This window comes from Dromiciops gliroides, chromosome 2 (genome assembly GCF_019393635.1).
Source record: "Dromiciops gliroides isolate mDroGli1 chromosome 2, mDroGli1.pri, whole genome shotgun sequence".
Classification (NCBI taxonomy): Eukaryota; Metazoa; Chordata; class Mammalia; order Microbiotheria; family Microbiotheriidae; genus Dromiciops; species Dromiciops gliroides.
This window is the reverse complement of record NC_057862.1, coordinates 318,250,282-318,259,861: the sequence shown is the minus strand read 5'-3', so window position 1 is coordinate 318,259,861 and position 9,580 is coordinate 318,250,282.

Here is a 9,580-nt window from a genome sequence, read left to right as displayed (position 1 = left end):
GCTTTTTTGAGTGGAGACTAATGTGAAAAGATAGAAGGTAGAATATTCAGGTCTTGGCAACTGATTTGATATGAGGATTATGAAAGAGGAAAAGTCAAAGAAAACTCCAAGGCAGTAAACTACATCCTAGAAAACTTCCCAGAGTTCCTGAATAAAATATTTCCAGCATCTCAGCAAAGGGTTCTTGTTATGGGGGTCACTCGATAGTTAGGTTCTAATAACTGTGGGGATGCAAAGGTCTTTTTGGCCAAAAATAATCTGGTTTACATCAGAAAGTTAGGGAGCCTTCTGGAAAGTTGCCTGAGAACTTCTCAAGGTATATTGGTTACATCAAGGGAAGGTTATCTATTCATATCTACCTGCTCCTGAAGCCATGTTTTCCTCCCAAAGAGAGGTGAGAGCAACCTAGACCACAGCATTTTCACCGAGGCAATCTGGAATTCTCTTTTGTGAGCTGGGTCAGTTGCTTTTGGCAAACAAAACTCTGAGCTTGCTGAATGGCCAGCTCCTGCTGCAGAGTAAGCATTGTTTCCACCAGAGGCTCTCTTCATGTGGGGACAAAACAGGGTGGGCCAAGAGGGATGCCAATGGGAACCCAGCCTATGAGACCCTTGGCCAGTTATGATTGGCCTGCCAGACTCTCTACCCTCTGGCTGATGAGGTGGTTGAAGGAAGCAGGAGGTAAAGGTTGCTGGTTGAGGTCAACGTCAGTGATAAAAAAGACCAGAGACCAGTGGAAGTATGTGTGTAGTGGAAAAAGCCCTGGACTTGAAGGTAGAAAACCTGGTTCATGTTTGGTTCAAGTATTATTCTGCTGTTTGCCTTAGGCAGGTTACTTTTCTTCATTGAGCTTCACTTTATTTGTTAAGTGATTGAGCTAGATGATCTCTGAGGTCCCCAGACACAAGCCTGATTCTATGACAAATTGGTTGAGGTCTGTCTCAGAGAAGACAGACAGCATCCAGGCATAAGGACTCAGGGGCAAATAATTCCTCAAGTGAAAATGTAGATGGAAACTGTAGGCAGTTTCCAGGAAGTGGAATGAGTGTAAGGATAAGGTGGAGGAGGGTGACAGTCACAACTGTCGGAACTGTCAATTTGAGTGACATGCCTACAGCTCCAGAGCAGCCTCTATTTTTACCAGGGCATATGGTCACAACCCTCTCCTCCTTCTTGCTTAATGTTTACAGCTTTACTAGGAACCAGCTCTGATAGACTGCAGTGTCCTGGCTTTCCTCCTATCTCTCTGGCTCACTTGTGAGCACTTCTTTTCCACTTTTATTTCTTGCTCTTCTGCTTGTACATTTGCTCGAGTCATTTGTTCAGTTGTATATGGTCTCAGCTTCTCCACTGAGGATTCCAATTCTCCATATATTCAACAGATTCTTAATGAGTATTGCTATGTTCAAGGTATTCTAGGGGATAGAAAGATGTGTAAGACAAAGTCATTACCCAGTGTAATAGAAGCAATAGCTGTAAAAGAAGAACTATGATTGGGGGGCTGTTTAATAATATATCAGGATAATTAGTGATACAAGGTAGTATAGCCACCAAATAAATACTATATTTAGTAAATTCTATAGGAGCCCAGAGGAAAATATGTAAGGGTTGTTGTTTTTTAACCTCTCCCCTTCCCCCCAAATCAATCAAAAGCTGTGGAGGATCATGGGGGTATAGTTCTAGTAAACAATGCACTCCTTTATTTTCATGGGTATGGGGTCTCAAACTTAACAGATACATTTTGTTTTGTTTTGTTTTTTATGAGGCAATTGGGGTTAAGTGACTTTCCCAGGGTCACACAGCTATTAAGTGTTAAGTGTCTGAGGCCGGATTTGAACCCAGGTACTCCTGACTCCAGGGCCGGTGCTCTATCCACTGTGCCACCTAGCTGCCCCAACAGATACATTTTTTGCAAAGTAACACAGAAAATATTTTGCACCAAAGCTTTCCTAATATGACTACAATCCAACATGGCCCTATCAGAATTTCGAGTCTAGGCTCAGAATTGAGTTGGAAGAGGATAGGGAGTAGCTACATAACATTTGAGAAGGTGTGAAGTGATTTTAATGACTTAGTTTTTCCTTAACAATAATAAGCATTTATTAAATAACCATTATGTGTTGGTCAGTGCTAAGTACTGGGGCTATAAAGGCAAGAAAAGAGACAGTATTCTAAAGGAGCTCATAGTCTAATGGTTAAGACAATATACAAACACCTACGAACAAACAGGATTCACACAGGATAAATTAAAAGCCATTTCAGAAGAAAGGTACCAAGACTAAGGAGGATTAGGAAGGGCTTCTTGAAGAAGGTGGGACTTTATCAGAGATTTGAAGGAAGCCAAGGCTGTTAGGAGTCAGAGATAAGGAGAGACAGAATTCCAGGCATCAGGCAAGACTACTGAAAATGGCAGAGATGAGAGATGGAGTAACTTGTTCAAGGAACTAGGAAGAGGCCAGTGTCATTGGACTGAAGAGTATGTGGAATGGCGTGAAGTGTAAGAAGGCTGGAGGGGTAGGGAAGGGCTAGGTTATAGAGGGCTTTAAAAGTCAAACAGAATATTTTAAGTTTGATCCTGGAGGGAGTAGGGAGTCACTGGAGTTTATTACATGGGGAGGGAGGAGTGTGTGACGTGGCCAGACTCATGATATAGGAAGATCAGTTTGACAGCTGAGTGGAGGATGGACTGGAGTGGGGGAAAGACATGAGGCAAGGAGACCAACCAGCAGGCTATTATAATAGTACAGGTGTGAGGTGATAGGGGCCTGCACCAGGGTGGGAGCAGTGTCAGAGGATAGACTAGGGTACATGTGAGAGATGTTATGGAAGTAGAAATGAAGAATTGGCAGTTGTTTCTTTTTTTAAAAATTCCTTTTGAACTTAAATACAAAAAAGACAAAAAGCAAAACATTTCCATACAACATAAAAAGAGGACTCGATATAAAACCATGTATTTCCATTTCACGCTATTTCTTTCTTTCTTTTTTGTTTGTTTTTTTAGGCAATTGGGGTTAAGTGACTGGCCCAGGGTCACACAGCTAGTAAGTGTTAAGTGTCTGAGGCTGCATTTGAACTTGGGTCCTCCTGACTCCAGGGCTGGTGCTCTATCCACTGCACCACCTAGCTGCCCCTATTCATTTCTTTTTGAAAAATTATGTAACAAATATTACATACTATTTTCAAAGCTGCCCTGCTTTTCTGTGCTTCCAAGTTTTCTTTTGTTCTCTGATATAGACTTTTTTCCCTCCCTCCCACCCTGTCCCACACTAGAGAATGCTAACATTGGACACAAATATGTGTGTGTATAACTATATTATACATACTTCTATTTAACAGTTTTTTTTTCTCAATGTGGATATAGCATCTTCCTTCATTGGTCCTTTGTGGCTATTCTTTTTACAGGTAAAATCTATATGTATCTTTTTAAATTATAAAAGTATTTTTATTATTTTCTAGTTACATGTAGAGAGTTTTCAACATTTGTTTTTATAAGATTTCTAGTTTCAAATTTTTCTCCCTCCCTCTCCTCCCTCCCCAAGACAGCAAGTAATCTGATCTAGGTTATATTTGTACAATAACATTAAACATATTTCAGAATTAGTCATGTCATAAGAGAAGAATCAGAGCAAAAAGGAAAAACCTCAAAAAAGAAAAACAACAGCACCAAAACTAAAAGAAATAGTATGGTTCAATCTGCATCACAGTTTTTTGTTGTTTTTTTTTCTGGATTTGGAGATCATTTTCCATCATGAGTCCTTTGGCACTATCTTGGACCATTGTATTGCTGAGAAGAATCAAGTCTATCACAGTTGATCAATACTGTTTCATCAATGAAAACCCCATTTCTTGAAGACACAAATGGGGAATTGTAATGATTGGAATGACGCCACCTGCTGGAGACTTATGGTAGCAAAGCGCCGCCATGAGGTGAAGGCCTCTGATGCCAAGCCATGTGGTCAAGGTCCTTAGCGTCAGGAAGTGATGTTTGCTTGTGGGAGGAAGAAGGGGAAGGCTAGCGCTCTGACTTTCTCTCTTTCGTGTGGACTCTGGTGGAGAGTGGAGCTAGGAACGCTCTTTCCCTTTAATAGATAGATGAATCTAGGCCTTTCTCTTTCTCTTCACCAAATTCTTATTCTCCTCAATAAATGCTTAAAAGTCTAACTCTTGCTAAAGCTTATAATTTATTGGTGACCACTCATTAGATATTTTAGACAGTATAGCTAGAATTTTAGCCCTTACAACACAAAATGTTGGTGATACTGTGTACAATGTTCTCCTGGTTCTGCTCATTTCACTCATCATCAGTTCATGCAAGTCCTTCCAGGTTTCTCTGAAATCTGCCTGCTCATCATTTCTTACAGCACAATAGAATTCCATTACATTCATATACCCCTTTGTGGTTATTTTGAGTATACTCAAAATGACTTAGTCATTCAAAGTTGTTCTTAGAATACTATTCGTTTTACTGCATACAATGTTCTCTTGGTTCTGTTCATTTCACTCTTCATTATTTCATGCAAGTCTTTCCATAGTTTTCTAAAATCAAGCAGCTCATCCATTCTGATAGCACAATAATATTCCATCACAATCATATACCACAGCTTGTTTAGCCATTCCTCAATTGATGGACATTCCCTCAATTTCCAGTTCTTTGCCACCAAGAGAGCTTTAATAAATATTTTAGAACATATAAGTTCTTTTCCTTTTTTTTCTAATCTCCTTGGAAAACAGACCTAACTGTAGCATTTCTGGGTCAAAGGTTATAAGGGCTAAAATTCTAGCTATACTGTCTAAAATATCTAATGAGTGGTCACCAATAAATTATAAGCTTTAGCAAGAGTTAGGCTTTTAAGCATTTATTAAGGAGAATAAGAATTTGATAAAGAGAGAGAGAAAGGCCTAGATTCATCTATCTATTAAAGGGAGAGTGCATTTGTAGCTCCCTTCTCCACCAGAGTCCTCAGGAAAGAGGGCGAGCCAGCCTCCCCCTTCCTCCTCCCACAAGCCAACGTCACTTCCTGAAGAAAGCCGCATGGTCCTGCCCTCAGACTTACTGTAGGGAAGCTCCTCATGTTGGAGCTTCCCTACAGTAAGTCTCCAGCAGGAGGCGTCATTCCAATCGTTACAGGTTATACACAATTTTATAACTTTTTAGGCATAATTCTAGATTTTTTCTCTAAAATGGTTAGATAAGGTCACAGTTCCACCAACAGTGAATTAGTGGGGGCAGCTAGGTGGCACAGTGGATAAAGCACTGGTCTTGGATTCAGGAGGACCTGAGTTCAAATCCAGCCTCAGACACTTGACACTTAACTAGCTGTGTGACCCTGGGCAAGTCACTTAACCCTCATTGCCCTACAAAAACAACAAAAAACCCCCCAAAAAAACCAAAAACAAAAAAAAACCACACAGTGAATTAGTGTCCCAACAACTGTTTCAGTATAGAGGATAATAATGAGTAGTCGAGAATGACATCTAGGTTTCAAACTTTGGTGGATGGTGATACTCTGGTTAGGAAGTTAGGAAGAGGGAATTGTGTTCAATTTTGGACATGCTAAACTTAAGTTATCTAAGGCAATCCAGTTCAAGATGTCTAATAGTCAGTTGGAGATATGAGACTGGGCCCCTGGAGCACCTCCCTTCCTCTGGTTGGAGAGGGTAGATGAACATTGGAGAATTTCAGCCCCTTGCTGAGTAATACTCCAACCCTTTTCATCTTCTTTTTTGTTTGTTTTGTTTTGTTTTGGTGAGGCAATTGGGGTTAAGTGACTTGCCCAGGGTTATGCAGCCAGTAAGTGTTAAGTGTCTGAGGCTGGATTTGAACTCAGGTCCTCTTGACTCCAGGGCCACCTAGCTGCCCCCATCTTCTTTTTATATAACAGTTCTCCCATTAGATTATGAGTTGCTTGAGGGCAGGAACTATCTTATGCCTTTCTTTGTATCTGAATACCTAGCTCATATTAAGTGCTTTACAAATGTTATCTCATTTGATCCTCATCACAACCTTGCAAGGTGGATGGTGTTATCCCCATCTTACAATTGAGGAAATTGAGGCAGTGACAAATTACTTGCCCAGGGTCTCACAGCAGTAAGTATATGAAGTTGGATTTGAATTCAGGTCTTTCTAATCCCAGGCCCAGAGTTCCACCCACTGTACCACCCCCTACCTAGGCTGTAGTAGATTACAAATGAAGAACTGTACACTGGAAGCATGTATCACTGAAGAGAGGTATACCTGGAATAGGTGGGTCAGTAACATAGTAACAGTGAGGGAAAATGGATAAACTATGTGATAAACTGATAAAATATTGAGAAATATGAACGAAAGACCCCTGGCACATAGTCTGTTCAGTCATCTTCCAGTCATGTCCAATTCTCTGTGACTCTCCCAAGGTCATACCACTGCTAAGTGTCCTGAAGCTAGATTTGAACTCATGCTTCTCTGACTCCAGGCCAGGCTTTCAATCCACTGGGCTACTAGCTGCTCACATAGTATGTACTTAATGTAATACATGTTGAGTGGACTTCTTGGGGAGGATTCATGAGAAGCGGCTATAAGCAGCACCTCCAACATGAAGATTTTCCTGAATGCTCTCATTTTTGGGGATGCTACTTTATGCCCTCTTACGTGAGGTTTTTCCTGATCTGCCCATTTATTTGCTTATGTTCCCACCCTCCCTATCTTCCCTTCCACTTTCAGGAATCATAATCAAATCAATGTTGTTACTGTTACTGCTGGGCCAGTTGGCTCCCCCGAGCTTCCATGTTACCAGCAAGGTTACTTCAAGCAAAAATACTCCTCTCTGATCACTATTTCCCTTTAAGCACAACCTCCCCTATTGGACTATAGTCCTTGCCCTCAAGGATTATCTTGTTTTTGTATTTGTATTTTGCCCACTTAGCCCAGTGAGGCATAGTGTATGAAAAGGTACAGAAGTGAGAAAGGGTAGAATGATCCAGGAATGAGGATTAGTCTGTTTGGCTGAAATATAGAATGTATGAAGGAGTGGAGCAGGCAGTAGTGATCAAGTAAATGTTTTTGAGAGAGAATAGCATGGGTCAGGTCTGGACATTAAGGGTACAGTGGCAGTGATGGTATAGATGGACTGGGGAGGGAGCCAGAATTTCAACCCGGTCTTCTGACATAGTCAGCTGTTTTCCAGTATAACCCATATTTATACAAAACTTTTAAGGTTTGCAAAGCACTTTACATATGTTATCTCATTTCATATAATGCTGTCTTTCATTTAGTGATATTTTGAGGTGAAGGAAGCAGAGGTAAAGGTGAAAGAGAGAACAGAGAGAAGATACCATGGAGAGATTAATGCTTTTTGTTTGGGACATGATTTTTAGGGGAAGGTGTTTATATGGATGGATAGCAAAGGTATATATGTGGGGCAGCTAGATGGCGCAGTGGAAAGAGCACCAGCCCTGGATTCAGGAGTACCTGAGTTCAAATTCGACCTCAGACACTTAACACTTATTAGCTGTGTGACCCTAGGCAAGTCACTTAACCCCAACTGCCCCGCAAAAAAAAAAAAAAAGGTATATATGTTAGCTCAGTAGAAATTGAGATGTAGAACTGGAGTTTAGGTGAGAGATCTTGACAGGACATATGAAACTGGATACATTTATGTAGTAAAAAAGAACACGATTTAGAACTGTTTAAATCCTCAACCTGTAAGTTATGGGTTACTATGCTTAAATCATGATCTTTCAGCCTGCTTTCTAAAGTGGATAGAACTTGTATTGTCTACATTATGGGATTATTAGGAACACTCTTCATTAACTGTATGGCAATATATAAAGATGTGTAGAAGAGACATGGTGATATCTTAGAAAGAATGCTAAACTTGAAGGCTGGAAGACCTTAGTTTCAAATCTGCTTCTGGCAATGAAAAAGTATATGACTTTGGGCAAATCATCTAACCCCTCTCAGCTTCAGTTACTTCCTCCGTAAAAAGAAGTTGGATTAGATTGCTTTACAGGTCCCTTCTCCGTCTAATCTAAGACCATGATCCTATGAGTGGAGCCTTGGGGAGTACCCTGTTAGGGTTTAAAAGAGCCATTGATAAGAGAACACTTCAGTGTTCTAGAAATTAAAGGGAGACTTTTGAAGCCTTGGGAAACTTTACTTTCTAAGGACGGGGCCATTATCATTAACAGGTTGGCATAGATGGATTTCCACTCTAATCTGCCATTAATTGTAGTATCTTGCATTTATATAACACTCTACAGTTTACTCAACAAAGCACATTTTTTTTCATAATAGTCCTGTTGGAGGTAGTCCGATATTATTTATTTTAAAGGTGACGGGGCAGCTAGGTGGTACAGTGGATAAAGCACCAGTCCTGGATTCCGGAGTACCTGAGTTCAAATCCGGCCTCAGACACTTGACACTTGACACTTGACACTTACTAGCTGTGTGATTCTGGGCAAGTCACTTAACCCCCATTGCCCCGAAAAAAGAAAAAAAAAAGAGCAGCTATTTTAAAGGTGACAAATCTGAGGCTAAGTAATTTTTTCATACGTTGTGTGTGCTAGAGATTTGAACTCAGGTGTCCTCTCTTTTTCACTGTGTTGCACATCACTGCTTGGTTAAGTACCAAAGAACAGAGATGGCACTTTGCTAAATTTTTTGTCTTTAACACAAAAAATACCACTGAAGCATAAAAGGTATCAAATTAAAATGTTTACATCCTTATAACATCTTTGAATATATATCTTTAGAGCTACTTTGAAGGAACTATATTGTGAAAATACACTTAGACTTGAATAGGTTCAAATCCTAGTTCTGACACTTCAGATCCTACAGTAGCTAGCAATATGCATTAACTCATATAATCTTTTTTTTGTTTTGTTTTGGCCAGGCAATGAGAGTTAAGCGACTTGTCCAGGGTCGCACAGCTAGTAAGTGTCAAGTGTCTGAGGCCGCATTTGAACTCAGGTCCTCCTGACTCCAAGTCCAGTGCTCTATCCACTGCACCACCAAGCTGCCCCTACTCATATAATTCTTAAAACCCTTCTGAGGAAGGTGCTGTTATCCCCTTTTATAGATTAGGAAACAGATCACAAAGCTAATAAATCTGTGAGACAGGATTCAAACTTGGGTTTCCTGAAGCCAATGGCCAGTATAAAAAGCAAACAATGTAATATGTTTCCTCAACTGTAAAAAGAGGATATCTACCTCACAGGCTTGTTGTGGGGAGACTGCTTTGTAAAATTCAAATTATCACATAAATATTAGTTTTTTTAATTTCAAGTAATGTTATGCTTCCTATCAATTCTTTGAATTATCTGTTAAGCTTTCAAACTGCCTTTCCCTATCTTCCATCACTTGACTGATAATTTGTGCTTTTTATCCTAAAGAGGTACAACTTCCACAACTGAATCATTTGCTTTCTAAAATGTTTAAATTTCTAAAAAGTTTAAAGTTCTTCTGCTGTTAAGGGCAAGTAGAAAGATAAAACTCTCATAACCGAGAACCAAGCCTGGCTGTAACTTGATGTGGTGAGGCCACGAAGGCAGAAAGGTCATTTTGGATATTCAATAGGCCATTGATGTGGGAACAATGAACATA